General features: G+C 36.7%; 1 protein-coding gene and 1 pseudogene across 3 annotated transcripts in view; one reads left to right on the top strand and one right to left on the bottom strand.

Annotated features, from left to right (window-relative positions):
- Nucleotides 1-27,066, top strand: part of FILIP1 (filamin A interacting protein 1) — a 213,157-nt gene that overhangs the window by 37,248 nt on the left and 148,843 nt on the right. The gene's annotated exons all lie outside the window — the stretch shown is intronic.
- LOC309666651 (signal peptidase complex subunit 1 pseudogene) lies at nt 14,124-14,719 on the bottom strand (annotated as a pseudogene). Its single transcript has one exon. The product of its transcript is annotated as a signal peptidase complex subunit 1 pseudogene (transcript).

The following is a 27,066-nucleotide window of genomic DNA, read 5'->3' on the forward strand; positions in this document are numbered from 1 at the left end:
TCCTAGGTATTTTATTCTTATTGTTGCAGTGGTAAATGGGAGTGTTTCTTAATTTCTCTTTCAGATTTTTCATCATTAGTGTATAGGAATGCAAGAGATTTCTGTGCATTAATTTTTTATCCTGTGACTTTACCAAATTCATTGATTAGCTCTAGTAGTTTTCTGGTGGCATCTTTAGGATTCTCTATGTATAGTGTCATGTCATCTGCAAAGAGTGACAGTTTTACTTCTTCTTTTCCAATTTGTATTCCTTTTATTTCTTTTTCTTCTCTGATTGCCATGGCTAGGACTTCCAAAACTGCATTGAATAATAGTGGCGAGAGTGGAAATCCTTGTCTTGTTCCTGATCTTAGAGGAAATGCTTTCAGTTTTTCACCATTGAGAATGATGTTTGCTGTGGGTTTGTAGTATATAGCCTTTATTATGTTCAGGTAGTTTCCCTCTATGCCCACTTTCTGGAGAGTTTTTATCATAAATGGGTGTTGAATTTTGCATCTATTGCATCTATTGCATCTATTGCATCAATAGATGCATGAATTCTGCATCTATTGAGATGATCATATGGTTTTTCAGTTTGTTAATGTGGTGTATCACATTGATTAATTTGCGTATATTGAAGAATCCTTGCATCCCTGGGATAAATCCCACTTGATCATGGTGTATGATCCTTTTAATGTGTTGCTGAATTCTGTTTGCTAGTATTTTGTTGAGGATTTTTGCATCTATATTCATCAGTGATATTGGTCTGTAATTTTCTTTTTTTGTAGTATCTTTGTCTGGTTTTGGTATCAGGGTGATGGTGGCCTCATAGAATGAGTTTGGGAGTGTTCCTTCCTCTGCAATTTTTTGGAAGAGTTTGAGAAAGATGGGTGTTAGCTCTTCTCTAAATGTTTGACAGAATTCACCTGTGAAGCCATCTGGTCCTGGACTGTTTTTGTTGGAAGATTTTAAATCACAGTTTCAATTTCATTACTTGTGATTGGTCTGTTCATATTTTCTATTTCTTCTGGTTCAGTCTTGGAAGGTTATACCTTTCTAAGAATTTGTCCATTTCTTCCAGGTTGTCCATTTTTTTTGGCATAGAGTTGCTTGTAGTAACCTCTTAGGATGCTTCATATTTCTGAAATGTCCATTGTAACTTCTCCTTTTTCATTTCTAATTTTATTGATTTGAGTCCTCTCCCTCTTTTTCTTGATGAGTCTGTCTAATGGTTTATCAATTTTGTTTATCTTCTCAGAGAACCAGCTTTTACTTCTATTGATCTTTGCTATTGTTTTCTTTGTTTCTATTTCATTTACTTCTTCTCTGATCTTTATGATTTCTTTCCTTCTACTAACTTTAGGTTATGTTTGTTCTTCTTTCTCTAGTTCCTTTAGTGTAAGGTTAGATTGTTTATTTGAGATTTTTCTTGTTTCTTGAGGTAGGCTTGTATTGCTATAAACTTCCCTCTTAGAACTGCTTTTACTGCATCCCATAGGTTTTGGATTGTCGTGTTTTCGTTGTCATTTGTGTCTAGGTATTTTTTGATTTCCTCTTTGATTTCTTCAGTGATCACTTGGTTGTAGAGTAACGTATTGTTTAGCCTCCATGTGTATGTGTTTTTTATGTTTTTTTTCCCTGTAATTGATTTCTCATCTCATAGTGTTGTGGTCAGAAAAGATCCTTGATATGATTTCAATTTTCTTAAATTTACTGAGGCTTGATTTGTGACCCAAGATGTGATCTATCCTGGATAATGTTCCATGTGCACTTGAGAAGAAAGTGTAATCTGCTGTTTTTGGGTGGAATGTCATATAAATGTCAATTAAATCTATCTGGTGTATTGTGTCATTCAAAGCTTGTGTTTCCTTATTAATTTTCTGTCTGAATGGTCTGTCCATTGGTGTAAGTGAGGTGTTAAAGTCCCCCACTATTATTGTGTTACTGTTGATTTCCTCTTTTATAGTTGTTAGTATTTGCCTTATGTATTGAGGTGCTCCTATGTTGGGTGCCTATATATTTATAATTGTTATATCTTCTTCTTGGATTGATCCCTTGATCATTATGTAGTGTCCTTCCTTGTCTCTTATAACATTCTTTATTTTAAAGTCTACTTTATCTGATATGAGTATTTCTACTCCAGCTTTCTTTTGATTTCCATTTGCATGGGATATCTTTTTCCATCCCTTCACTTTCAGTCTGTATGTGTGTCCCTAGGTCTGAAGTGGGTCTCTTGTAGAGAGCATATATATGGGTCTTGTTTTTGTATCCATTCAGCAAACCTGTGTCTTTTAGTTGGAGCATTTAATCCATTCACGTTGAAGGTAATTATCGGTATGTATGTTCCTATGACCATTTTCTTAATTGTTTTGGGTTTGTTTCTGTAGGTCCTTTTCTTCTCTTGTGTTTCCCACTTAGAGAAGTTCCTTTAGCATTTGTTGTAGAGCTAGTTTGGTGCTGCTGAATTCTCTTAGCTTTTGCTAGTCTGTAAAGCTTTTGATTTCTTTGTCAAATCTGAATGAGATCCTTGCTAGGTAGAGTAATCTTGGTTGTAGGTTCTTCCCTTTCATCACTTTAAATATATCATGCCACTGCCTTCTGGCTTGTAGAGTTTCTGCTGAGAAATCAGCTGTTAACCTTATGGGAGTTCCCTTGTATGTTATTTGTCGTTTTTCCCTTGTTGCTTTCAATAATTTTTCTTTGTCTTTAATTTTTACCGATTTTATTAGTAAGTGTCTTGGCGTGTTTCTCCTTGGGTTTATCCTGCCTGGGACTCTGTGTGCTTCTTGAACTTGGGTGGCTAGTTCCTTTCCCATGTTAGGGAATTTTTCGAGTATAATCCTTCAAATATTTTCTCGGGTCCTTTTTCTCTCTCTTCTCCTTCTGGGACCCCTATAATGCTAATGTTGTTGTGTTTAATGTTGTCCCAGAGGTCTCTTAGGCTGTCTTCATTTCTTTTCATTCTTTTTTCTTTATTCTGTTCCATAGCAGTGAATTCCACCATTCTGTCTTCCAGGTCACTTATCCGTTCTTCTGCCTCAGTTATTCTGCTATTGATTCCTTCTAGTGTATTTTTCATTTTAGTTATTGTATTGTTCATCTCTGTTTGTTTGTTCTTTAATTCTTCTAGGTGTTTGTTCTTTAATTCTTCTAGGTCTTTGTTAAACATTTCTTGCATCTTCTCGATCTTTGCCTCCATTCTTTTTCTGAGGTCTTGGATCATCTTCACTATCATTATTCTGAATTCTTTTTTTGGAAGGTTGCCTATCTCCACTTCATTTAGTTGTTTTTCTGGAGTTTTATCTTGTTCCTTCATCTGGTACATAGCCCTCTGCCTTTTCATCTTGCCTATCTTTCTGTGAATGTGGTTTTTGTTCCATAGGCTTCAGGATTGTAGTTCTTGCTTCTGCTGTCTGCCCTCTGGTGGATGAGGCTGTCTAAGAGGCTTGTGCAAGTTTCCTGATGGGACGGACTGGTAAAATAAAATTTTCTTTGCAGAAAGCTAACCACTCTTAGTGTTATCAGATCTTTACTTGCTTCTCTAATGACTTACACTGACCAGCCCAGACTGTGTGTGATTTACAGTTCAAATAATGTTGATTTATATTCGTGATACATTTGAATGGAAACTTTTAATTATACGCACTTTAAAATGGAGACCAATTAAACTTTTGTCTGATGTTATCTTCTTAAAATAGCTAATGAGTATAATAGTCTCATGGAAGCTCTGTGCCTCCTCTGGGTAACCAAATGGACAGCTCCTCCACTGCCTCTATGGCAACTACAGACCTCCTGAGGAAACACAGCCTGGAAGGAAGACAGAACTAGCATCTCAGTTGGACCAAGTTACAGTGGAGGGATCCTCCTTACTTTTCCTCAGTTTTCACGCATGGACTGTGCTTGAAGGCAAAGATTGTTGGGTCTGACATATGGGTAGTTACCATGTGATAACCACTTGGGGGAGTGGGAGGTGGCTTTAAATACAGCATGAGTGTATAACTGCAGACATTTAGTGAATCACAGCTCTATGAGTGGAACTTTTTTGTTGTAGTGAAAACTTGGAGGCAATATATATTACTAATCAGGGAAACGAGGAATTTGAGTTGCTCTGACATCAAATTTGAAAAAGTAAATGACTATTTAATAAAACAATATATTAAATAAAAATAAATACATTACAAAAATATCTACTTTAAGATTCTATTGGAAACATTAGAAGACTGTATTACAAGAGTTAATAATGGTCATCTCTGTTTGGATGAGTGTGACTTAAAATTTCTACAGTAAGTATGCATCATATTTAATAAGAAAAAAAGTTGAAGTTATTTAAAAATGACTTGATGGATTAGTTCACATGACCAAATAGATAAGGAATATTCCATTTAGACCCAAAATTTAATAAGATATTCTCTGAAGATCATAATGCCAACATTGTGCTTGTGTATTTATAGCCTATGTTTGCTATAAAAGATTTAAAAGATTATCATATAGACTTGGTAGGAATTGTTTTACATTGTCCCAAATAAAACTATAATGTCTCTGTATTTTTAAACAAAACATTTCTTGGCTAGCATATGCATGGACATTTTGCTTTTCCAAAAAAAATGCATTTTTTTTTTTATTTTTTAAAAAATTTAAACAATCATGAACTTCCAGAAAAGTGGAAAGTACAGTACAAAGACTGTCTTCCCCTGGAACCATTGGAGAGTGAGTTTCAAACCTGATTCCCATCATCCTTAATTCTTTAGTGTGAATTACCTACAAATAAGGATATTCTCCTATGTGACTGTGATACAAGCATCAAGATTAGAAAATTAACACTGACACGTTACTACCATCAAATTCCCAGAACCCATTCAAGTTTCCAGTTTTCCCAGCAGTGTCTTCTATAGCAAAAGGATTTGTTTCAGAATCACAATTGCTTTTAGTTATATCTATCTCTTTCATTTATTTCAGTCTGGAACATTTCCCTAGTCCTTCCTTGACACTTTTGAAGATTACAGGTCATTTATTTTGTGGAATGTCCCTCATTTTGGGTCTGTCTGATGTTCCCTCATGATTAGATCCAGGTTATGCACCTTTGGCACAGCATTTTTTGTTTGTTTGTTTTTTAAGCTTGAGTTATATATGTATGTTTGTATATGTATATATGTAGATACATATATATGTATGTAAAATATAAACTTTAGTATGTCCTTTTCATTCCTAACATTATTTTTAATTGAACTGTATTTGACATATAATATTTTAATTTCATGAGTACAATATAATGATTCAACATTTGTATACATTGCAAAATAAGTCGTTGCCATATGTCACCATACAAAGCTAATACAATATTATTGACTGTATTCCCTATGCTGTACATTATATCCTCATGACTTATTTATTTTATAACTGGAAGTTTGTACCTCTTGATTCACTTCCCCCATTTCACGGCCTTTCAACCTCTCTCTGTCAACCACCACTCTATCTGCTGTATTTGTTAGTCTGGGTTTTTGTTTGTTTGTTGGTATGTTTTGATTTTTAGATTCCACGTATAAGTGAAATCATATGATATTTGTCTTTCTCTGTCTGACTTATTTCACTTAGCATAATACCCTCAAGGTCCATCCAGGTTGTGGCAAATGGCAAGATTTTCTTTCTTAAGGCTGAGTAGTATTCCATTTTAGGTGTGTACCACATCTTCTTTATCCATTCATCTATCAGTGGATACTTAAGTTGTTGCCATATCTTGGTTATTGTAAATAATACTTCAATGAACATAGGAGTGCATATGTCTTTTCAAGTTAGTGTTTTTATTTTCTTTGGGTAAGTACCTAGAAGTAGAATTGCTGGATCATACGGTAGTTCTATTTTTAGTTTTTTAGTGAACCTCCATACTGTTCTCCATAGTGGCTGCACCAATTTACGTCCCCAGCAACAGTGCACGAGGGTTCCCTTTTCTCCACATTCTCACTAACACTTGTTATTTGTTGTTGTTGTTGTTGTTTTCCACAGGAGAAGGAAGGATTTATTTTGCTTGCAGCAAGTAAGGAGAACACTGGGGATATTTCCCAAAGCAGTGTCTTTTGTTGTTTTTTTGATAATAGCCATTCTGACCATTGTAAAATGATATCTCATTGTGGTTTTTATTTGCATTTCCCTGATGATTAGTGATTTTGAACATCTTTTCATGTGCCTGTTGGCCATGTGTATGTCTTCTTTGGAAAAACGCCTTTTCAGATCCTCTGCCTATTTTATATTTGGATTTTTTTTGTTGTTATTGAGTTGTATGAGCTCTTTATCTATTTTGTATGTTAAACTTTTATTGGACGTATGATTTGCAAATATCTTCTCCTACTCAGTAGGTTGCCTTTTCGTTTTGTTGATGGTTTCCTATGCTGTGTAGGAGCTTTTTAATTTGATGTAGTCCATTTGCTTATTTTTGTTTTTGCTGCCCTTGCCTTTGGAGTCAGATTCAAGAAAGTATCTCTGAGACCAATGTCAAGGAGCTTACTGTCTCTGTCTTCTTCTAGAAGTTTTATGGTTTCAGGTCTTACATTAAGTCTTTAATCCATTTTCAGTTAATTTTTGGGTATGGTGTAAGATAGTGGTCCAGTTTCATTCTTTTGCATATGGCTGTCCAGTTTTCCAAACACTGTTTATTGAAGAGACTGTCTTTCCCCCACTATATAGTCTTTCTTCACTAAATATTTGTTTTTAATGACCTCCAAAATCTTCTTTGATACCAGAATTGTAACTTTAGGGACACAAGAAGACTGTAACCTAAGCTTGGATTTCCATACGACTCCATCATTCGTAACTGTAACATCATGTTTTACCTTCATCCAGCCTATTTTGCTGCATGAATTGGTTAGGACATCTCACCATCAATTGCCCTTGTGGTCTGTCTCAGGGCTTCTCAACTTCAAAGCAACTGACATTTTGTGCTGGATAATTCTTTGTTGTGGAGGCTTGTCCTGTGTGTTGTAGGATGTTTATGCTTATGTATCCTTGGCTTCTACCCACAAGATACCAGTAGCACCTCCTACTCCAAGCTGTGACAACCAAAAATGTCTTTAGACATTGAAAAAATATCCCTTGAGGGATGAAATTGCCTCTGGTTGAGAACTCATGGTGTAGCTTGTTTCTTTAGCTGATCTGAACTCAATTGGTGTCCAAATCTTCTTGAAACAGAAATAGAATAGTTTAGGCAATTTCTTTTCTTCCAGTTGAGTTCCATTGTCTTTTAAATATAACCAGAACATTCTATCATATTCTAGCAATGACATTTTTCTAAATACTAAATATGACTAGTTCTAACTTAGTTTCCAGTGGGACCTTGGCAGGACAAGAGAATTGCTTGACATAAGTTGCCATTTTACTAGCAAGCACCAGCCTTGGTGAGCCCCTTACTTAAAAAATTCTTTGGTGTTTGTATCTCTTTAAATGTTGTTCATCTTTCAAAGTATATTAAAAAAACAAAAACTGATACCTCACACTTTCCTTTGTAATAAATGGGACTTTATGATTCCTTCTCTTTGTTCCTTAAGGGCACTTACTGTTTGGTCTATACATTTTGGCAAGTAATTACTTCCCATTTCACACTTGATTTTATACCTTCTTGTTTGTTTGCTCATTTTCACTTTGTCGTTTTATATTCCTGTCTAATTGGAAACTCTTGAAGGCAGAGATATACCTTCTTTGTTTACCCTACAACCTTGACATATGGCTAGTCTATGTGGAGTGGATACTCAATAAATATGGGATTCAATTCAACTGGTTATGCTGGAAGTGGTTAAAAACTGAGTATTTTAGAATATGATGGATTCCCAGCAAGCTTACCCCTAGAAAATGCAGAAAAGAAATTCACTAAAATATGTCAACTTTTCTACTGTTTTATACCTGTTAGTCATTTGCCTTAGTATTCCCATGAAGCAAATGAAGGAATACCCATCTGCAATGAAAAGTGGGCTTACTGCATGTGAACTGTGTCATATGGCTACGGCTCTCACTCGAACTGTCCTACCTTGAGGAGTTCTTTCTTCCTTCACAGTTTTTTCATTTTGTGAACAAAAATGTGGCTAAGTGTCTCTCAACAATTTCAGAATGATGGGCTCTGGATATATGTCAACACTTGAAAGTTACCATAGCAATCAGCTGAATTTTTCTCTTAGTTGGTAAGTTTGGTTAGTTATAAGTAACATATTATGGGTTTCTTTTCAAAAGCAGTTTTTACCTTTCACCAAGTCCAGGATATTTATGTTTCATTTTTTGTTGACTATAGAAATGATAAAACATTTCTACACATTTTGACAAATTTAGAGATCATGTAAAATTAAGTTGTTATCATGGCCAAATACTCAGAGGAACACAAAATATATTTTGCCAAAAAAAATTTATCTTGGGCTTAGTGAGAAAAAGACATTTTACTAAAGTTAACTACAAACCAAGCACTTTAAAAAGACTGGAATAACTCTTAGTATTTTAATGAATTTAGAAGAAAGAACAGATATATTCTCCAAGATGGTATTTTTTGTTTAACTTGTCATGTGGCATTATGCAATCTTAAATGCAAACCAGTACTGTTATAAATATAGTAACTGCAGAAATATATTAGGCTTCCCTGGTGGTGCAGTGATTGAGAATCCGCCTGCCAGTGCAGGGGACACGGGTTCGATCCCTGGTTGGGGAAGATCCCACATGCAGCGGAGCAAATAAGCCCATGCACCACAACTACTGAGCCTATGCTCTAGAGCCTGTGAGCCACAACTACTGAGCCCGCGTGCTGAAACTACTGAAGCCCACGTGCCTAGAGCCTGTGCTCCGCAACAAGAGAAGCCACCACAATGAGAAGCCCACGCACCGCAACGAAGAGTAGACCCTGCTCGCCGCAACTAGAGAAAGCCAGTGAGCAGCAATGAGGACCCAATGCAGCCAAAAATAAATAAATAAAGTAAATAAATTTATTAAAAAAAAAAAAAAGAAATACATCTCTGGCAGGCTTGGGCTTGGGCCTGTTGACCAGTGCTATACATGGAAAATTGACCTTCCACTCACCTCATCTTACACTAAACTCAGAGAAACATGCCTGTCATCAATTATACCTGTACAGAGGTAGGTTAGTACTAATCTAAGTCTCCAAAACATACAGATTGGAAGAAACAGCACATTGCCAAGTTCAGTCTTTAGGCGATATTTTTACTTTTCTTTTCTCTACAATTATTCCAATATTTTCTTACCTTTCTAATTAAAGTTTATACCCCCAGGGAAGGGAGTGAAGGCAAGAGGTCATAAAACACCTTTAGAAATAGCAAATGGAAGCATCTTAAATGACCTCAGTAGAGCTGGGTACCTTTGTAGGTGCTGAAGACCAGGAAGGTTGGTGCTGTCACAGGGAGAGCTCTGGATGCCCTGCTCTGCACCATAGTCTTCAAGCGCCTCAATTCTTGTATTTTAACTTACATAAAGGAAGTTAAAGGACCATAAATCCTTTGCTTGTCCTTGCTGAGATCTCTTTGAATAAATCATCTTCACATTTGGAGGCTGTTGTGGTGATTAAAATTTCTCGGAGAAACTGCTGTATTAAGACAGGGAAAATTCCTAAGATTCAGTTTACCTAAATCATATTTGGCTTTTATTTATTATAAATGGAAACGGCTTTCAAGAGAGGCCCCATTATTTTCCTTGAAATGTAATATAATAAACTCAGTGCTTCCATTTTAATTTTAAAAATTAACTTTCTACTTATTAGTTTTCTATTACTGTAAAGAAGTTTCTTTTTTTTAAAATTCTATTGAACATTTAGTCATTTTCATTTGAATTTTGCTTTCATTATTCATTTACTTGACATATTTTTAAGGACCTACAATATTATATCATCAATAGGCACTTTGGCAAAGCAAATTCAGATATAGTCCTTGCTCAGGGATCTTCTATAAAGTTAAAAACAACAGCACATAATCTTCTCAAGTTTAGTCAGTTTGAACGTAGGCAGACCTGATTTCAAATCCAGATTCTACCGACTGAAAAGGCCCTAAGCTCTAGTGTGCCCACAGTCTTCCCTGTATAGACCTTAATTAGAAAGGTAGGAAAATATTAAAATAGGTGATGAGAAAAGAAAGGTAAAAATTTGGCTAAGAGACTTTGAGATTTGGAAATGTGCCATTTCTTTCAACCTCTATGGGGCTTGAGATTGGGTTTTTGGAAGAAGTAAGATTTATGATGCATTTTATATTTTGTCTCTGTGACCAGTATATGTGTCGTGGAGATAATTTGATGCTTTTAGTTCTTTAAATATTTCTTCTTAAATAAATCCATTCAGTCCATTAACCATAGTTAATGTTTTCCCACTGGTTTTCATGTCAGAGCTAAAGCCCAATGTAGGCTAATGGGGAAGGAGAAAGAAAAATTAGCACATTCATGAATTATTCCTTGTTCTCACTTTAGACAAGTTAATTTTCCTTAAATTATCAGGTTCTGTCTTAATCATAGGCCACTTGTGGTTATCAAGAAATAAATGTTTGTATGCTTGGCCTTCATGGTTTTACATTTCATACTAAAAGCCAAATTCAACCCGTCCTTTAACACCCTATCACAGAACAGTCCATGTGGGAGCCAAAATTCTAAGAAAATGAATAATTCTTAAATTATAAAAATCTTCTCCCAATGGTCATTAAACTAAGACTTGAGAGGGACTATTTTGTTAAATTAACATTCACATGTTATAATTGCCTTAAGAAGATGACTCTTGTTTCCAGAGTAATCACATTACAAATGAAAGAGCACTTACATCACAGCATCCTGGGTGGGTAATTTAAACCTCATCCAAAAAACAGCCACAAAAAATAAAGCCCCACCCAAGATCACCTTTCTTTTTTTTTTTTAAGACCAGAGGGTAAAGGGTATGGTGTGATGCGGTTTCTTTGGATTCTCTGGTACTGTGAATGAAAGGAAGAAATAACTTAAAGAAAGAAAGAAATAGCCTAGATTTTAATGAGTGTTGTTTTGTTCATTTCATCAGTTTAAAGCAACTTTGTTTACAGTTTATGATAACTTCATCACTTGTCTTCCAAATTTGTGACATATATTAAAAAGTTTATACGTTAAAGAATCATTTAAAATTTCCTTAGCAGTAGATTCTCCTTATTAAGAAATTAGAACTTAATAGATCAAACTGGAGTACCCCTTGATTATTCCCCTCTCCAATGCCTCCTATCTTAGTCCTCTCTCTAGAAATAGTCACTATTAACAATGTAATATATATGCTTCCAGGCTTTTCTCCATGGCATTGCCCATAGAAAAGATATCTATGTGTGTATGTATTTTAACATAAATGATGTATCCATTATTTCACTTAACAATATGGCTTAGACAATTTTTCATGTCAGTATTTACAGGTCCACCTCATTTTATCAATAGAAACTTGCAGCATGATCTTCCACAGAAAGGGTGCACAATTATTTATTTAGCCATTCCTGTTGTTACGAATATTTAGGTTGTTTTCGAACTTTTCACTGTTACAAACAACATTCCAGGGAAGATCCTTGTACTTGCTTCCTTGGGCAGGTGGCTCTCTGGGGGAGATATTAACAGTAGAATTTCGGAATGATGGGTTATGCAAAATCACCTCTTAATGGTTATCCTTGTACTTATATTCCCTCCAACTAGGTAAGAGTTACTCATTGAATTTTAATTTCCTCTGTTAAATTAAGACTGAGCAACAGTTTATATAAAGCTAGATCCTTTTTTTGGGGACAGAGGACCCCAGGCCCTGAATTTTTTTTTTTTAATTAATTAATTAATTAATTTTTTTGGGCTGTGTTGGGTCCTCGTTGCTGTGCGAGGGCTTTCTCTAGTTGTGGCAAGCGGGGGCCACTCTTCATCGCGGTGCGCGGGCCTCTCACTATCGCGGCCTCTCTTGTTGCGGAGCACAAGCTCCAGACGCGCAGGCTCAGTAGTTGTGGCTCACGGGCCCAGTTGCTCCACGGCATGTGGGATCTTCCCAGACCAGGGCTCGAACCCGTGTCCCCTGCATTGGCAGGCAGATTCTCACCCACTGCGCCACCAGGGAAGCCCAAAGCTAGATCATTTTTATTATTTCTTCTGTGAATTACCAATTTATATCCTTGGCCCATTTTTCAATTAGTTCGGGTTTTTTCTTTCTTTAAATGATTTATTAATTCTAACCCTTTTTTGTTCTTTATGTTGCTTGTCTTCTACCTTTTAAAGTGCTTTGGTCATTAAGGTGTTTTAAATTTTGATGTAGTCAAATTTATTATATTTTCTTTTACAACTTTTCCTTTTTTGCATATTATTTCAGATGGTTTCCTGACTCCAAGGTTGTACATATTTGCCTATATTTACTTCTAATAGTTTCATATATATATATATATATATAGCTGAGTAATGTTTGTGTATATGTATATCTCCCACATCTTCTTAAGCCAATTGTCTGTTGATGGACACTTAGGTTTCTTCCATGTCTTGGCTATTGGAAATAGTGTTGCTATGAATATTGGGGTGCATGTATCTTTTTTTTTCATCTTTTCTGAATATATGCCCAGGAGTGGGATTGCTGGATCATGAGGTAGCTCTATTTTTAGTTTTTTAAGGAACCTCCATACTGTTCTCCATAGTGGCTGCATCAATTTACATTCCCACCAACAGTGTACGAGGTTTCCCTTTTCTCCACATCCTCTCCAGCATTAATTGTTTGTGGGCTTTTTAATGATGGCCATTCTGACCGGTGTGAAGTGACACCTCATTGTAGTTTTGATTTGCATATCTCTAATAATTAGTGATGTTGAGCATCATTTCACGTGCCTGTTGGCCATCTGTATGTCTTCTTTGTAGAAATGCTTATTTAGATCTTTTGCCCATTTTTTGATTGGGTTATTTGTTTTTTCGATATTGTATGTGCTGTTTGTATATTTTGGATATTAATCCCTTGTCAGTTGCATCATTTGCAAATATTTTCTCCCATTAAATAGGTTGTTTTTCATTTTGCTGATGGTTTCCTTTGCTGTGCAAAAGCTTAATGTTTAATTAGGCCCCATTTGTTTATTTTTGCTTTTATTTCTTTTGCCTTGAGAGACTGAACTAAAAAATTTTGCTATGATTTACGTCTGAGAATGCTTTGCCTATGTTATCTTCTAGGAGTTTTTTGGTGTCATGTCTTATATTTAGGTCTTGAAGCCATTTTGAGTTTATTTTTGTATATGTGAGGGTGTGTTCTAATTTCATTCATTTACATGTTGCTGTTCAGCTTTCCCACCACCATTTGTTGAAGAGACTGTCTTTTCTTCACTGTATATTCTTTCCTCCTTTGTCGTAGATTAATTGAGCGTAGGTGTGTGCATTTATTTCTGGGATCTCTATTCTGTTCCATTGATTTACATGTATGTTTTTGTGCCAATATAGGGTCTTTGTTCTTAACGAGTACACACGATAATAAATTCCTATTTGTACGTGGGTCTGTTTCTGAACTCTCTTCTGCTTATATTAAACAATAATACCTCATAGTTCTAATTACTATAGATTTCTAATATGCTTGACATCTATTAGACAGGTTGCTTTTCTTTGTATTTCTTTTTTAAAAAAAGGACTTTAGTTACTACTGTTCATCCAATCTTTTGTATAAATTTTAGAATTTCATAAAAATTATGGTTGTATTTTGAATAGGATTATGTTGAAATTATATATTTATTTGAAATAGAATTTACATTTTAAAAATATTGAGGTTTTCATCTATGAATGTGGTATATTTCTTCCCTTATTCAGGCTACTTTTTGGTTTTTTTAATTAAGTTTTGTAATTTTTTTCCATAGAGGCTTTAATTATTTCTATTAAGTTTATTCTCAAGGACTTTATAATTTAATTTCTGTTGCTATTGGGAATGTGATTTTCCCCCCAATTACATTTTAAAAAGCATTGATGCCAATAGTATAGAAACGTTGTTGATTTTTTTTTTTTTTGTACTGTGAGTTTTATTTGAAAACATTAAAACAGCCTGACGACTCATAATGAATTATAAAACTTTGATAGTTAAATTGTATTATCATTTATGAGGCTTTTATTCTTCATTATTTTGTAGACCTGAAAGAAACTTTGCATACTTGTGTTTTCTGTTCTCCATTTCAGAGGAAGATTGTGAAGAGAAGGTCTAAAATATTTATAAATCAAAACCCAACAGAGAAGTGAAATATAGAGAGAACAAAATCTGTACACAGCTGAGCATAGGTGTTTTTAGCTCATGTTTTGGATATGAAAACAATTTAACTCATGTCACATGAAACAAAAGCAGGTGCAGTAGTAAAGCTCAATCATGAAAACCCCAATCAATTATTTTTAGCATGCCTCTTAATTTTTCTTTCCCCTGGTTTCTTGTCTTCTGTGCCTGAGTCTTGAACAGGTAATCACTTGAGGGGGTGCCGGCGATAAATGGGCCACGGAGGAAGTGTCAGCAAACACGAAAAAGCAAATCCCGCCATAACTATATAGACAGTCCACCCGAACTGTTCAGCCACGTACCCGTAGATAAATCCAACTATTGCAGAAAAAAGAATAATTCCCTGAAACATCTGTTCAGCTAGCTTCTGGCCCTTGTAATCCATTTGCGTGGGCAGGGAGCTCAGCTGCTCCAACATGACTGGCTCAGGAGGCGGGCGGCGGAGCGAAGGCGGCCGGGACTCAGGGACAGTAGGGGCCGGGGTCAGCTCCTGCGTACAGCTCTGTTGTTGATTTTTTTAACGTTGATTTTGCATCTTGCCATCTATATAATTGAACTTCCTTCTTAGTTATAGTAGTCTTTTATTTAAATACCTTTAATTTTCTAGGTAGATTGTCATGCCCTTTGTAATTAATGGTAGTTTGTCTCTTACTTTCCAATATTTATACCACCTATTATGGTTTTACTTATTTGATTCCATTGACTAGGATGTCCAGTTTGATACTGAACAGTAGTAGTAGTATTTGTGTTTTGTTGCTGAGCTTAAAGGCAATATTTCCAGTAAGTCTCATGTTTGCTGTATTTTGCAGGTTCAGGAGATACCTTTGATCAAATTAAAGAAGCTTTGTTTTGTTCTTGGTTTTCATACACACACACATGCACACACACACACACACACACACACACAATGTGCACGTGCAGACACACACACAACCATATATATAGCTCCACAGTTGAGTCTTTGGAGCATCACTGAAATTATTTTTCTCCTAAATCATGTGACTAAGTTAGTGAATTACATTGGTTGTTCATTATTAGAAAAATCTATCTTTGCATTCCTAGAATAAAACTTGCCTGATAATAATGCATTATTCTTTTGATGGATTGCTGAATTTACATTTCTAATATTTTATTTAGCATTTTTGCATCCATGTTTGTGATATTGGTTTATACTTTTCTTTCGTTATGCAGTCTTATTTTGAATTTTTGGAAAGCTTATGACCCATACTTAAATAGGTTGGTAGCTTCTCATATTTTTCCATTCTTGTTTGTTTAAAATCTGAATTTCTATTTTTTAAAGGGCTGGTAATAGTTGCCTACAAAATTTTGTGGGCTGGTAAATTTGGGTTGTATATTTGAATACTGTTTCTAGTTTTTTCTGCCTTTGTTGGATTAATTCAATTTTCTTCTACTTTTTTTCCTGATGGTGTAAAAATTATAAATTGTTTTTGTTTTTCTAGTAATTGCTATTGCTATTCAATTTTTAACACATGCAACTAAATATATTTTCTATTAATATTCAGAGTTTATCAGTGTCTCTCTACATTCATTGAACAAAATGAAATCTCTGTACACTTCAGTTTCACTCGAAGCATTTCCTTTCATTACCATTTCCCCCATGTTGGGATTATTTGGACTTTTGGTTCTACATTGTTATTTTAAAAATTATCATTGTTGTTTTAAAAAATCAACACAATTAGGATTAATAATGTAATTTAATGGATTTCTTTGGTCACCATTGCTTCCTTATTACTATATTTATTTTTATTTTAAATGGGATAATTATTTCAAAGAGTTATTATAAATGGTAAACTTACTGATTCCTTCATGTTTCATCTTCATACCTGAATGGTAGTTTAGTTAGGTATAAAATTATAGGTTTAACTTTTTTTTTTCCTTGCTCCTTTTTTTTCATCGTTAAGGAGATTCTCCGTAGACCATTTTTTTTCTTTCCTAAAGATTGTAGGATTTGTTTCCTTTATTCCTGGTTTTCTGAAATGTTAATATAACGCCTAGGTGTGAGTTTTAAAAATTTATCTTACTCAGCACTTGGTTAGTCCTTAAATTGTGACTAATGTATATATTACCTTCCTTCATTACTTCTAATATTTCTTTTAGTAACTCCATTAGATGGGTGATTGAATGTTTGGGTCTATTTTACATGATTTCTAACTTTTATTTTATACTTTATGTCCCTTCATCACTTTTTCTTGCATATTGGAAGAACTTCTTAGCTTAATATTCTGGTTAAGAAAGTTGTTCTTTGACCCTGTCCATTCTTTCACCCACTTATTGAGTACTCTATTTCAATGACCAAAATTTTAATAGTTGTTTATTTCTAATTGATCATTTTCTATGGATTTAATATCTTCACAAATATCCCTATGGATATGAATTATACTTATTCTAAAGTCTTATTATAACTTCTTTATTAATTTTGGGTCCTTGATGGATATGAATTATACTTATTCTAAAGTCTTATTATAACTTCTTTATTAATTTTGGTTCCTTGATGTAAGTTCTTCATTTTTTTTAAAACAAAGAACTCTTATTTCTAATGCTTAATGATTCCTGAATGTTTGTTCCTGAAGCTGAGACTCATTGTTAGGCTGTCCATTCTATGTGTTCCTGCAGTTGCTTAGACACAGGGGCAGGATTTGCTGCTGGAAATCTGTATTTCAGTCTGTTTTCAAGAGCATGTAGGAGGGATAGGGCTGCCACTGGGTGGAGTGCCTCAGAGGCTAGCTTCTGGTAGGTGAGGGGATGTCTCCATCCTCTTGGGTAGCTGCAGCCACCCAGGGCATCTGGGATGCTGTTTTGCTTCTTTGACCCAAGTTCCCATACCCATTGCTTTCAGCTGAAGCAACAACTCTTGTTTCTGCTCTTTGACTCAACAAGTGGCCTGCACTGGTAGAGGGGGTGTGCACAGTTCAACCTTCTTGACTGCTTGTGCTGCTGTTCTCTAACAGTCACAGTCTGTTGTCCCAAACTCGCCACCCCCCTTGTCCTTGGTATTCATTCCTAACATTTTTGGCAACACTCTCCTATTCTTGTTGTAAGCTGCGGTTTTAAATCTTCATTCTAATCCCATCTGCTTTCTGTCTTCCAGTGTTTTCTCAAAGTTTATGGTCCTCCAAAGGTTGATACTGTTTTCCAGTTAAATGGATTAAAAAAATCCTTTCTAAAACCTTAAGGGGTTGCAGTGAGAAGAGGAAGCTATAATCTATTCCCATTCTGCCACCTTGAAATGGAAACCAGAGTACTTTTTAAAACCTTAGGAAGATGTTTTAAAAATAAGTTTAATAGACCAGTTTTCAGGACTGCCATTTATGGTCGTGTGTGCTATTCACTGTATGAAGGCTCTGGCTGAGGAGGTAGATGAGAGCTGTCACTGAGCTCACTTCTTTTCACTGTACTGTGTTTACTTTCAGAGAAAAGGGGCCCTTTCCCCCAATGTACACAATGATGCCCTAATGGTCAGCAGTGGTGTGGCCATTTGAGCTTTAAAATACATTATGTATGGTGATAGTTCCACGGGTATATATTTATGTCAAAACTCATCAAATTATTCACTTGAAATATGCACGGTTATTGTACAACAATTACAATACCTCAGTAAAGTTGTAAAATAAAGTTAGAAAAGTAAATTATGTTATGCAAGTAGTGAAGTAGGTAGAATGTGCTATTGGATTTAGAGGATAAATTCTGAAGGTTTCATATTTTATAAATTGGTTAATATAATATCAAAGCTTTACCTTAGTTGACAAAGTACCAATAATTGTGAAAGAAGAGACATTCATGAACCACAGAAATGATAGTTAGCAAGCAATGGTAATTAATCGTTAGTCAGCTTTTATGAGGGAAGAAAACAGTAGAGTTAAAGACCTGCCTTGGGTATCTTAGGGAGACTCCTAGGTGGAGGCAGAAGGATGAACTGGGGCTGTGCTGTCCACCATAGGACCCACTAGCCACATGTGACTATTTAAATTTAAATTTATTAACATAAAATAAAATAAAAATTCAGTTCTTCAATTATTCTAGTTTCATTTCAAGTGCTCAAGTCCTTGTGACTAGTGGCTACTGTAACAGACAGCACAGATAGAGACCATTTCTGTCATTGCAGAAAGCTCCATGGGACAGTGCTGAGCTAGATAACCTCTTAATTTAGGTTCTTTCCATTCCAATAGTTTTATCTCTGTAGATTAGTCTATTAGTATATCTATCTCTGTAGATTAGTATATTAGTATATTTATCTCTGTAGATTAGTCAGATTGTCTAAGGGGGAAATGGAGTATGGATACACACTGAGCGTAGAATAGGTACTGGGTGATTGGTGACATTGTTGGTGGATGTATGTATGAATGAATACATGTATGAAGGGTAGCAGTGAATTCCCACTATTTGATAAAGCATTGCATTCATTCATCCACTCATGAATTCAACAAATATTTATCAAATGTTTGCCATGTACTAGGTACTGCTTCAGCTTCTTGGGATATATGAGTAAACTAAATAGACAAAGATCACTTTCCTTGTGGAGTTTACATGCCAGGGTGGGGATGTATTACAAATAATATGTAAGTAAATCATATCACAAGTTTTAAGGTGATAAATGTTATGACAAATAAAATGTAAATAAAACGTAAAACAGAGTAAGAGGAATCAGGAGTGCTGGGTGAGGATAGAGAAATAAGGATTATAATTTTAAGTAGGGTCGTCAGGTTATGCCTCACTTTGCAGGTGACATTCGAATAAAGACTTGAAAGAAGTGGGGAGTAAGCCATGTGAATATCTGGGCAAAGAGCATTCTAGGCAGAGAGAACAGTAGGGCACAGATCTATGTTGGGGACATGAGCGTCATGTTCAAGAAATAGCAAGATGAGTGGCTGGAGCAGAGTGATCAGGAGGGTAGCTGGAGAAGAGGTCTGAGAGGTAACATATGGGCAGATCAATAGGGTCTTGTAGGCCATTGTAAGAGCTTTGATTATGACTCCAAGAGGGTTTGGAGCGGAGAAGGGACATGATCTGACTGAAGTTTTAAAAGGTTCAGTGTAGCTTCTGTGTCAAGAAGACACTGCAGTGGTACAAGGACAGAAGCAGGAAGACCAGGTGGAAGCTGTCACAATATCCAGGGCAGAAACTGATGGCGGCTGGCTCTAGGGTGGTAGTGGTGAGAAGTGGTCAGACCCTGATGTATTGTTTAAGTAGAATGATAAATATCTGGATGAATTAGAAGTGGATGTTAGAGAAAGGGAGTGTCAGTTAGGATACCAGAGTTTTCACCTGAGCCAGTAGAATGATGGAGTTGCCATTCACAGAGCTAGGGAAGGCTGAGGAGGAGCAGCTTAAGGGAAAGATTAGGAATTGAGCTTTAGACATCCTGGATTTAGGATGTCTGCTAAAGTAGTTGAATAGACTGCTGGATAAGCAGGTCCAGATTTGGGAGAACAATCAGGGAGGGACATAGTGTTATTGATAAGTAAGGAAATATGTTCTCTGTTAATGAACTAATGCAAGTTTTTGTACGTCAGAAGGTGAGAGTTGGCTGGCTATGAGAGGTGGGATAAAAATGTCATCATTTTGTTCTTAGCAAGAGCTAGGAGAAGACCTGTCCATAAATTTTGCTTTGCAAATATTCACAAAATATCCAGGCATTAATTTTGGCTTTAAAAAAGGGAATGTTTCTGTGCAGGCAGGGATGTGCCCACGCAGAGATGTGCCCTCTCGGGCACAGGGGTTTTCTGTGATTTTTGCAGAAAACACTTCAGCGTTTTTTGTTAATATTGATGCCATGTTAGGACATATGCTGGTATTTTTTTCCTCCCAGCCCCATAATATTTTTAGCTGTTAAACCCAAATTACTGTACTTTAAATATATTTTATTTATCACTGCAGCATAAATAATTTCTTTTTAAGTAATAGGGAAGAAAGCCTTGCTATTAATTTAAAAGAATGAACTAATTAAATGTAAGTATTTGAGCATCAGGCCTGAGTCCTATAAAAACAAGTTAATCAAAATCGTGGAGCTTTATAATCTTAAAAGGATGACATCAAGGGTCTGATGTCTTGGATTCTTAAGGGCAGACATGGAACAGTCCAACATCTATGCCAGAATGACCTCTATGAAGCATAATATTTCCTTTTAAATATTTAGACATCAAGATAGTTTTCTGTGGTTTTAATTGATAAAACATGGATTAGGGGAAAAAACCCACAGAAGTACAGCAATTTTTTCAGCTGTCCTCCTATTTCTCTACCTTGCTTTTATCTCCTGTTAAATAAAGGCTCACCAGTCCTAATGTGAACAACTCAGTTAGCACCTTCTTTCAGAAATGTGACCATTTATAAACATCTCTGGATAAGGAAATAAAATGATAAGGAAAAGTTCATCAACTCTGAGCTAGAGTCATGAAATCTAAAGGAATTAATATGAATAAACTAAGATAAGAAACATTAGATAGTTTATGCTGGGTTTAGCTATGTTGCTTCCATAATGCTTTTCCTAATATTTCTATTTGGTTAAGACTCGTATTTTTGGCTGTTTTCTAGATCAAATATATCATAGTGGCCCATGTTATGCACAAGGAGTCTTGTTTTTTGATACCCAGAAAACTGTTTAAGTTTTGGTAGTTTCAGAAGAATCATGAGTTAACATAGGGAACTCTCATTCAGATAGTTTATTTTCAGCTGATTTGCTTTCTTAATTGCATAATCCCAAACTAGATATTTATGTAAAAAATATATATATATATATATATATATATATTTACTAAGTTTATCCTCGAGCATAATTAGCTAGTTCTTTTTCTTTCTCTTTAGCCTCACCCTAACCCCACTCCCAATACCCACACACCCTGTAACCAGTTAGGTTATAAGAGAACACAATAAGTCAATGATTAGTTGCTTATCCTGCATACTGGATGCTAAGGGCCAAGAAGTGTTTATGTGGAATAAATGAAATTCCTCCTTTCCGTGAGATCGCATCTTAGGGGAAGGACGTATGGCGCATGTAGGGGGCACAACAGTGAGCTTGAGCTGTGTGCTGAAGGCAGCAGTTCTAAGACGTGCACATGCCCCTGGACAGGTGCTAAATGCAGACACTCAGTCTTAAGGCCCTTTGCTCACAAGTATGTCCTCATCTCATCAATCTCACTTGTTTACTCCCTACCATGAATTAAATATTTCGACTGGACATTTCTCACATATAATGTGCTCTTTTTTTTGTTTTTTGGCCACACCACGGGGCATGTGGGATCTTAGTTCCCTGACCAGGGATCGAACCCGCATCCCCAGCAGTGGAGGCATGGAGTCTTACCCACTGGACCACCAGGGAAGTCCTACAATGTGCTCATTTTTTATTCTGTTGCCACTGTGAAGCTCTCACGTACATATGAGGTCATATGACAATGGAAAATAACCAAATATCTGAGGAGCCACCGTCTTTAACCCTCCCCCACCCTGTAGCCCCCTCTCTTGAAGCCTCCTACCTCCACCTAGATGGCTCTTGGGCCACTGTGGTCCTGATGGAGTTGGTGGCGAAGAGGAGATGCTACAGAGATGCCTAGAAAGGAAGAACGAGTAAAGGGGTGGTGGTTAGTTGCATGGAAGTCCCACCTCTGCACCCCAGACAGCCGTGGGATGACAGGAGAGTGAAAAGAGAGCCTGGGTAGTAAGCTTGGCTTGCGTTTGAGAGAGAATTTTCTAGAGTTTAGAGTGAGCGCAGAAGGGGATTTTTTTAAGCAGCTGCTGTGCATAGCTATATATATATCCATGGCTATTGATATGTGTATGGACATATACACAAGCACGCACATGTGTACATGTGTTTGTACATATATGATTTAATTGATAAAGATTTTATCTTATTTTCAATTATTTTTATTATTGGCAGAATTTATGCTAAGTCGGTACACGCCAGGATGGGCAAACTGATTGTTTATAGCTGCTGTCTGTTCTAACTGAGCCAGTGTGCTCCCGTTTGGCTGGTGACCCTGCCATTGCCGCTGTGCGGCCCCTCCACTGAGATCCTCTGGGCCTCCCTACAATCCAGAAACTAAAGCATTCAAACTTACGCCGCAGGGGGCCTCAAAACCTCACTTCAACATGGCAGCTGGCATCATTCTGATTGGTTGTTAAATGTTTCAAACATCACTTCTGATTGTAATGTATCTGGAGCCGGGCCCTAAAGAAATGAGATATTCAGACAGGGAAGGTCCCTGTGGGCTTCACCTTGCTAGGGGGAGAAAGAGAAGTGATGGGAAGGATTGTACCAAATATGGGGTGTGAACAAGGAAACTGAGGATGTAGGCAGAGAGGTAAAGATGCACTGCTGAGAAAGGACATTGCCAACAACTCACTCATGTCCTGGTTGCCTCTGGGGCTGCCACACCTTTGCACAAGCCACTGTCCTCTGCCCCCACCCCCCCACGCCCAGAAAGTTCTTGCCTTCTGTCATCCCACCTGATCGCTCACATCCTGTCCTCTCTTCCATTGAGCATGTGTGTCACATGCACACGCTTCACACTTGCTAACGTGGTGCTCGGTACGAATTCTGGAGTGTTTGTTTTCCAGTGTGTACGTCCAGGCACCTTAGTGCATAGAATCTGGAGATTACCTCATTTCACGCCCTTACTTTGAAAATCAGAGAATAAAAGTGGTCCAGAGAAATTAAATAATTGCCCATGTCCCTTGGATCTGGGATCAAAGTCTAGTCCAGGCATGACTCTCTTACTATACCATGTGTCTCAAGTTGCAAGTTTCCTGAGGGAAATGATATCCCAATCAGGACAGATTTCTCAGTTGGTTCTGTGCTTTAAGAACAATTGATGTAGCTTTTCTCTTCACCCTATGAACGCTTGGAAAAATAGTCATAACATTGTGTTGAGTAAAAAACCCCATATGATCCCATTAAAATATGTATGTAAACATAATTTTAAGCAAAGGAAAAATTCTAGGTCCAAGTCAATAAATATTCTTCTATGATGTCAGGTAAGGCAGTAAAAGAATGGACTCTGGAACCCAGCTGCAATATTACACAAAGTATTTAACTTCTCTGTGTCTCAGCTTCCTCACCTGTGTAATCGGAATGATAATGGTACCACTTCATAAGGTAGTTCTGATGATCATGCAAGATGATTTAGCTTAGAGCAATGCCTAGCACATAGTAGGGCTGTATGTGTTAGCTATTGTTATTATTATAATTTTTGATGGGTTGAAGTTCTCTACAAACCAGATTCAAAGAGTAGGAGAGACCTGATTTATTGGAATTAGATTTGTTGAGATGACTGTAACAAAGTGAAAGGTCAGATAGAAAGGAAGGTCTGTGGCGGGGTGGCAGGGGGGTCTTTACAGTAAACACTGCGTGAGTTATATACCCAACATCTTGGCCGCAGAAAAACTTGAACGTACTAAATATTTCTTCATAAATCAGCTTGTTTGGACCAGTTCTATTTTTATCAACATGTCTTATCTCTCTTATAAACAAATCATGTCCACCAAAGCTGGAAAATTAAAAAGCTAACAAGTATTCTAATTCAACAGATTTTTTTTTTAAACATGCAGAAAAGCTCGGTCTTTTATACTGACTTTTGGCCATATTGCTTTCGTTATCTTCTGAGATGAGGTGTATAGAAACATAGTTATTTTCTGGGGCTCACAATGGAATCTCAGAAATAGGGGATGAATTCTCAATTCTAAAAGAACTTTTCACCTGGGTATTAAGCAAGCCTTACTGGAAAATGAAAATCATTATCAATAATTCTGATAATTATTTCCCTCTAAGATAACTGAAATTCTAAGGTATTTGCTTTGTAAAATAATTTATTGACACTAAATTCGCAACTATAGAAATGATTTAATATCTAACATTACTCCTAGACAAAATTCAGCTGTTTGCTTAGGACATGATAGATTTTCCTCAAAGTAACATTGTTTCTTTTTTAAAATATATAAATGTACATAAAATGATCTTAAGTCATTCAAAAAGGTGTTTAGGAGCTGAGTGCCTTTAGAATGACAGAAAGGTGACTTTCTCCAAAAGGTATTAAATTCTGGGGAAAGTGTCTCCATCTCTTTAAAATCTTCATATATTTGCTGAGACAGCAAAAGAGGTATTGATGGTTCTAGATGGCTTATATTCCTTGAGGAAGGTTATAGTTGTGGAGACTGCAACAAACCCTTGTGGTTCTTAGCAAAGAATCCTTAGACATGCTCTAATCTATGGGGCTGTGGAGATTTTCTACTGTCTTTTAGGTCCAGAGCCACTGGCAGAAGCAATTCTGGGGACTCCTAGTCATAGGACCACTGCCATCTCTACTGGCTGTGTTGGGGCCCAAGGGTTTCCCAAATAAGATGAAAATTAGAGCCAGGAGTCAGTAGCATTTCCTTCCTCAAAATAACATTTGATTGGAGTTACTTATAATTAACTTACTTGAAGTGATTCATGTAAAACTTTAGGAAAGTTGGCTTCCAGAAAACTCATAAGTGTCTGAGGATTCTGACAATTATCTTCTAATTCTCTCGGGAATGCAAAGTGTGTGGGTAACCTAAATATTAGGAGACAGGAACCGTCTGACAATTGGAAGGCTGCAGTTGAAATGCATCCCTGTTAAAATCAGTGGGTCAAAAAAGCAACTGGAAATTATGTGTCCATAAGGGAATGTGGACGTTAGTATAAATAACAATGGCAGAGTGGATGTTCCAAGAGGATTTTAAAAAGCAGTCGGTTCAGAAATTAGTTGTACCAGGCCTGGAAAGGACAACGATAATGGCAAAGTTTTAAAACTTTCTTTTGAAAGTTTGACAGTGAGCTGAGGGGATGGGAAGGAAGTGAGAAACTCTTTCCCCAAATCTCCAATAGGATATGCCCTTCCTAAATTCATTTTTATGTTTCATGTAAAAATTCTTTTAGTAAGATGAGTATTTCTTTAGTTAGATGATGTGGTTAAAGCAATTATTCCTTTTCAGACCTGCCAAAAACTCATACTAATAGTTAATAACACGCTGAATAAATATTTTAAAAACTGCATTTGAGAAAACTCAACTCATAACTTAAGAAAAATTTTCAGTAAGCAGTGGCAGGGAATCCTCACAGACACTCACAGAAGAGAAGCAATAAAAATTGGTCTGTCACCTAGAGGGGTGGGATAGGGAGGGTGGGAGGGAGACGTAAGAGGGAGGGGATATGGGGATATATGTATATGTACAGCTGATTCACTTTGTTATAAAGCAGAAATTAACACACCATTGTAAAGCAATTATACTCCAATAAAGATGTTAAAAAAAAAAAAATCCGTCTGTTAAAATAAAACCAAGCAGGATCAGAGACAGTGTATAGTGTCATTAGATTCTTAGCTCATTAGATTATCTTGGCTAGCTCTATACTTAGATGAGCCATGCTGCTTGCTTTGGGGCCTCCAGGCAAACCTTATGTGGTAAGAGTTGAGGTCTGAATACATTTTCAGTACACCGCTTCGTGTAATTTCTTTTGACATTTGGCCATCCCCCAAATAATCTCTAGTACGTTTCATCAATGCCTTCATTTTCCTTTTGTAATACTTAATAACTTCTTTGGGTTGCTTTCTATTTAAGCAATTTCCCCACATCCAAGAGCAGGGAAATCCTTGAAAAAGGAAAGTTTAGCTCTCGTAAAGACTCAGACAATGTATCTTTGTAGGTCAAGGAAAATGTGAGGGGGGGGGTGGTGGGGTAGGCATCATCGTAACTCATTCCAAGCCAGCGTTTTCACTCATCTTTTCCTTTCCTATAAATAAAATTAAGTTTGGGGAAAAGGATTTAGAAAAATATTTGAACAAAAATTTTGTCCCAAGCCCTATACCTCCTGTTCCTCCCAGCCAGAGGCCACCCAGGGACTTGATTGATGTTCTCTATTGGAGAAGTCTGAAGGAATACACTTGGATAGCTTAAGTGTATCTGCTTTAGTAGGTAACATTTCCGGGCCACACAGAAATGCAACTAGTTTTCTGGGTGTGCCTCCAAGTTGACCAACTTGGAAAGTAATTAGCGGTGAGGCTTAGAGAATGCTACTTTGACTCCTCTGGGTCTTCTGTTCCTCTCTAACTAAAATAAGAGGGCAGATTAGATGCTCTCAAAGGTGATTCTAAATGAGGATCTTTCAAGTTTGACACTGCTGCCGTTTTGGACTGGATGATTGTTTGTTGCGGTGGGCTGTTCTATGCACTGTAGGATGTTTAGCAGCAACCCTGGCCTTTACCCATGCCAGTAGCATCTTCCCTAGTCTTAACACCCAAAATTGTCTCCAGACTTTGCCAAATGTCCCCTGTGGATAGATTGTCAGATAAAAATACAGGATGCTAGTTAAATTTGAATATCAGATAAAGAATGAATAATTTTAAAATATGTTTGGGGCTTCCCTGGTGGCGCAGCAGTTAAGAATTCAGCCTACGAATGCAGGGGACACGTGTTCGAGCCCTGGTCCGGGAAGATCCCACACGCCGTGGAGCAACTAAGCCCGTGCGCCACAACTACTGAGCCTGCGCGTCACAACTACTGAAGCCCGCGTGCCTAGAGCCCGTGCTCCGCAACAAGGGAAGCCACCACAGTGAGAAACCCACACACCACAAGGAAGTGTAGCCCCGCTCGCCGCAACTACAGAAAGCCCGTGTGCAGCAACAAAGACCCAACACAGTCAAAGATAAAATAAATAAGTAAATAAATTTAAAAACAAAAAAAGAAAAGACATGAGAGCATGCATTTAAAAAAATATATGTTTGTCTGAAATGTTGAATGGGACATATTTATATTAAAAACTTATTTTGATCATGTTGAAGAATATGTTCTGACCTGGTAAATATCAGAATGTTCAAGCCATTGGTCCCTGGAATCAGACCTGAATT

This window comes from Balaenoptera physalus (genome assembly GCF_965194825.1).
Source record: "Balaenoptera physalus genome assembly, chromosome: 9".
NCBI lineage: Eukaryota > Metazoa > Chordata > Mammalia > Artiodactyla > Balaenopteridae > Balaenoptera > Balaenoptera physalus.